At 40.6% G+C, this 5701-nt stretch overlaps 1 protein-coding gene across 1 annotated transcript in view; it reads left to right on the forward strand.

The window, feature by feature from the left end:
• Positions 1-592, forward strand: part of LOC308399170 (protein NLRC3-like) — a 40529-nt gene extending 39937 nt beyond the window's left edge. The window contains exon 11 of the mRNA XM_080886215.1: positions 1-592. This exon is cut by the window's left edge and continues 734 nt beyond it. The gene's annotated coding sequence lies outside the window, so the exon portion shown is untranslated.
• The last annotated feature ends 5109 nt before the right edge of the window (positions 593-5701 follow it).

Below are 5701 nucleotides of genomic sequence, written 5' to 3' on the forward strand. Positions count from 1 at the left end.
ACATGTGTTCCTGTCCACACAGCAGAATGAGTCTATTGCTGACAGTGATGTACAAACAGAGTGAGCATTTCTGAGGCCCAAAATAAACTGAGTAGTTCACTGAATGAACAATGGACTGTGAGCTCAGTTCCTTCATCATTAGTATGGATTATATATGTATATGTATTATATTAGTATCATATATATCAGGTGCTGCTGCTTTCAGTCATTGTGCAAATGTGCTGTTTGTAAGCTTGTAAAGCTGCAGTCAGCTGAGACTGAAGAAGTCACCTGATCAGTGAGCAAACGTTTCTGAAAACGTCCAGATGAACAGAATCAACCTTTTGGGATCAGCCAGCAATGCAGCATCATTGTTGTTCAGCTTCAGAGGTTTGCAGGAATGAACTGATGACCAGAAACAGCTGCAAAGTCCAAGAAAATACCAGCTGGAGTTCAGCTGCATTTGAAGAAGTCAAAGAAAAGTAAGGATGGCAAAGGGCGACGTTTTCTTCCAAAGAGCTGCAAACATGGTCGACGCCTCATTAGAAGAATCATCTGGACATTTGTGAGGAACTCTAACCAAGAAAGCAACGTCACACAGATCCAACAGACAGTTTCCATGACTGCAAGTGTTGAGTGGAAAAATGCTACATTGCATTATTGCATCCTCTCACCACAGGAGGCGCTGTTGGCACCACTGATTGCTGATCAGCTGTTCTCTGATGATCTGATTGATACTGTGAATAACGGGACTCACTGAACTCTGTGACACAGTGAAGATTACAGAGTTTAACTTCACCCTTTAAGACTGACCACAGAACCAAGTCCGCCAGAGCTTTTGTTATATTTTTACATGCTGTGGAGCCATTTGTGGGAGCATTTCAAGTTGCTATACATCAATACAACTGTTATAGCCCTAATTTTAATAATATGTATGCATTAAGTCCATAGTAACTACATAAACTGCAAAAAAACCTCTGCTCATCCATCTCTGTGTGTATCAGGATACATTTGGTTCATAATACACAGAAAAATCAGAGTTATTACCTGTAATAAATGTGAAAGATTCCTGCAGTGATAACCAGGCAGGACTGAAACACATCCAAGCTGTCACCACGGTAACAGCACCGCCCATCCACAGGTGAGGGGAGGAGCAAAAAGAGGGACTTTGACCATTTTATACTAAAAACACTCAACTAATGTTTCTAATATGAAACAAATAAGCCCACATTAATGTGAGCGTTTATTAAATAATAATAATGATGATTTCCTCCTGATCTCATTTCCACAGCAGAGAAAACTGTGGTGTATATTGAGGTGGAGGGTGTGGTCTGTGGCTCAGGTGTAGAGTGAGGGTGGGGTGCACCACAGCAGCATGCTGGGACTGCTGAGGGTGGAGGAGGGAGTGATGATGACATCAGAGCTGCAGCACAGAGACCAGTGAACACACAGTCTGTTCATCTTTGCATAGATACAATATACAGCACAATATTGAATGACAGACACGCTGTGGGAGCTTCCACAGATACACTGACGTCAGCATCCAGAGTCCTCCTGCTGCTCCCCCCTCAGAGCCCCGTGATCAGCACCAACACATTCAGTTAGATGACAGAGTCCAGCTGCAGCTAGAATCAGCTCCCCTCTGTGAACAACAGCACAGCGTCAGTGTTTCACACTCAGTGAAAGGAGGAAACAGCAGAAGAACACCATGTGTGCTACGTTTCCCAGGACACACTACAAACTGCACAAATACAGAGCAGCACGTGGAAGGACCTGGAGCTGCATTTACAGAGCTGCAGACAGCGTGATGTCCTGTATGGACAGGTGGAAGGAACCAAGTCCTCAGCTGGAACACTCGTGTTTGTCCACAGACAGGAAACACAGCAGGAAACTTCCTCACAGAAGTGCAGCTCATGGATAACACACTTCCTGTCAGTCAGAATGAGGCTGCAGCCAAACACAGAAAGGTGTTTTTGTCCAGATGAGCCCAGAGAAGAAACACGAGTGTTCACAGACATCAGAAGCTCAGAGAGGTGAAACATGAGGTTGGAGTCCTCGTCAGCATCCAGAAGAGCTGCTGTGAAACCCTGAGTACTCATGACAGACTCTGATGGCACAAACACATCATGATTCAAACAGAAAGACAAACATGGAGCTCCTGATCCTCCTGCATGAGAACAAGCTGACATGAGCGCTGTGTCTGAGAGTGTCTCCCTGTCACAGTGACAATAACACAGCTGCTGCTCACACTCATTAAACTGACCTGAGGTCAGCTGTGCTCCTTACATATGAACCATGTGACCTCACATCAGTGCTGTGGATGACTGTAGTCATAGAAGAGTAGAGCTGTAGCAGGTGGTGTGAGGAGGAGGTGGTGTATTCTAGTTAACGCAGTACTGAAACACTCCAGCAGAGGGCGCTGTTAAGTCCTTATTGTAACACAGTTACTGTGTGCAGTTAGACTTCATACATAATCTGCACTTATTTCCATCAGACATGCTGTCAGTAAATGATTGGTTTCTATTGATTCTACTTCCTGTTGACTCGTTTGATGACAGTGAAACAATCACAGCTGATTGTGTGATGATGTAAACTGTCACTGTTACATTCAGTGTGTGTGACATAATGTTAGTGCAGGCTGATAACAGCCTGGTTCTGTTAGAAACACATGAACGTGTCCATAGATCAGTGTGTGTTTAACATGAGAGCTTCAGCCCTGCTGATGTGTTAAATAAAGACATGCAGGAAAACTGATGAGACTCTGAAATAACTCTTTATATTTATAATGTAACTCTGCATCAAAAGAACAACAAAGGATCCCAGACAGGTTTCTGTGAACAAAGACCATTCTGATGTTTCTGTGTTTCTAACACTTTGACATTATTAGTAAACAGACTGCAGTGAGCAGCATTTATAAAGAGCTTCTATATAAAGATATGACAGCTGTTTGACAAGTTTATCACTCTGTGTTTGGACCTGATCAGTCCAGCTGTTTACTTGAAACATGTTCATTTGCCTGTTCTGTTATATTCATGTTCTTGTCTCTGTTGAAAACACATTTTAATGTCCCTCAGATTTTTCTCCCAGATGAATAAATATAAAAATGACACAAACTGACTGCAGCTACTTTTTGTCCTTTCTGTCAAAAACCTTCATGTGACTCATGAGAGACACGTTTCAGCTGTTTGTGACAGATCAGAGGCCAACAAGTTATGTATTCATTAAGTGCATAGTAATTACATAAATTGCAAAAAAGTGCAATAAACTACAAAAAAATTGAAAATCGTTTTTGATTTTTTAACATATATTTCTAGTTAGAGAAATTTAAGAGGCTTATCCCTCAAAACTGTAAATACAAAAAAGTTGCACAAAATAGTTTCCCACCACAGGAAATTTATTTTGAGTGTCTTCATAGTTTTATTTTTGAAATACACCAATTTTTATACACTGCAGGAAAAACGAAAATAAATATTATACTGCAAATTTGCAAAAAAGCAGCATATGCATCAAAATAAACTATTTCCAGCAGTGCAATATGAGTCCTAAGCATCCCAGAAACGACACAGAAAGTCATAAAGTCAAAGATAACTTTTAAAAAGAGCAGTATAGGCCCTGAGGCCCTGATCGCAAAAAAGACTACATTTCCGCGAAAATGACGTCACTTCCGGTTTCGGCCAGGTAATGGCGGAAATGCAAAAGTTCGCGCTGACGTCTATTCCAACGTAGGAAGTGTTTTGAACAGCTGATCGGACCGGCAAAGCGTGTTTCTGGAATATTATGTTTTTGTTCCTGCAAGCGCTTTTTATGCAGTTTTTGCAAAGCTTTATGTGGAAGGAAACCGTGACCTAGGACAAGCTGATGGCACAATATGTAAGTACAACTCCTCCGGTTTCATATGCAAAAAAAATTTTTGCGCTAGCTTACGTGGTTGCAGTGCTACCGGGATTTAAAAATAGTTACGCAAAATGGAGCGTTCCCGCTCCGATCGGCTCTAAAGGGTTAAGTCCTTATTGTAACACAGTTACTGTGTGCAGTTAGACTTCATACATAATCTGCACTTATTTCCATCAGACATGCTGTCAGTAAATGATTGGTTTCTATACATTTCTAAACACAAAACCTCTTCACACTTCTAACATGCACATTTACACAACTAAATGGCAGTATTGATGAAAAGAAACACATTCAACAAATCCATTTAAACCTTAAAACAAACAAAAGGAAGCATCTCTATGGACAAACAAACCCCTCCACTTGGTTTGACCTGCTGATGTCATGTGTGACATCAGCAGGACTTTAAAATGAGGAAATGCCGGGCGGGCGTTTCCCCACACCTGACCCTCATGAAGACTGAAAAGACAAACAAAGTAAGAACAAATGACTTAATCTGTAACATAATAAGATGTAAAGAAACATGTAACTGAGTATTCAGCTTCATTTGCAGAATGTTTGATTTGCCAGCAACTGAATGCTTCCACACACAAACCCGGCATAGTGAGTGAAGCAATGTTACTTAACAAATAGCAAATCATAGCAAATACATAGAAACAGAATAATGTGTTTAATATGCAAAAGAAGAAGAAGAAGTAAACACATATGGGACAAATGGAGACCATTGCAGCTCATCCACCAGTGGGGTAAAAAGAGCAACCAAGAAAGTGGCAGCCTGCACGGCCACAGATGTGCTGGAGGAGCTAGAAGCTCTACCCATGGAGAAACTCCTGGAGAACCTTGCTAAGCCTAACAGGGGACAGGTACTTCTGCCCAACCTGGCAGCCACAAAGTGAACTCATTTAGGTAAAGATAACCACATGCACCTAACCAGCCTGCACCAGCCTGACATTTCTTCCTCCTAAGTAAAAACCAATGGATGGATTGAACTTAGAGTCTCAGCTCAGTTTTCTATTTTGACCACCTACACCCCAAGATACTCTTTTAAAAAGTGTTGTTTTCAGATCCCTTTGAAGTTCATAAAGGGCCTGTTCATTTTCATTCAGATGTTTTATTACATAAATGTTACTGTTTTCTTTTGATTTATGCTCCCACTACACTGCACCTCTACAAACAACAATGCCACGGACTGTCAGCTGCTTTTACATGCTGTGAACATGAGTAGGTTTGATCAGAGTTTCAATTATCAAAGAAAAGACAAACTGAGCAAAAAGAAGGAAAAAAAGACCAACTTCTTCCCAACTGACAAGAAAAATACTCGTCATGTTTTCATAATAAAGGATCAGGCTCCCCATTTATGACAGCTTGGACCAATAATGTCTGTTACACTGATGCTACTGTAGAGACAGGGTCAACATCTCTATTTAAATATAATTAATATACAAAACACAATAAAAGTTATACATGAATTATTCATTATTTTTACTATTGATAAAATTCATGTATACTAATCAAAGTTATACATGAGTAACGACATTATTAATAATGATTAATAATAATAATTCTAATGCCAACATGATGACTGCTCATAGCTCCTGCTTTGAAATACTGAACTTAAACATTGACCTGATGAAAGATCACAATTCACAGTGGCCCACTGTCAGAATCATTCTGAATATAAACTCATCGAGTTAATCTGAACCTTTCTCAAATGTGCTGTGAATAAATGCTGCTGCAAGCCACTGTGGGAAAGCTGTGTTATTATCATGGAAACATCTGTGACACATTCACAGAGGACGAGGACACAAAGGGACGACACGCAGAGGCTGTG

The sequence above is a fragment of the Rhamphochromis sp. 'chilingali' genome, assembly GCF_963969265.1.
Source record: "Rhamphochromis sp. 'chilingali' genome assembly, chromosome: 1".
NCBI classification, from domain to species: domain Eukaryota; kingdom Metazoa; phylum Chordata; class Actinopteri; order Cichliformes; family Cichlidae; genus Rhamphochromis; species Rhamphochromis sp. 'chilingali'.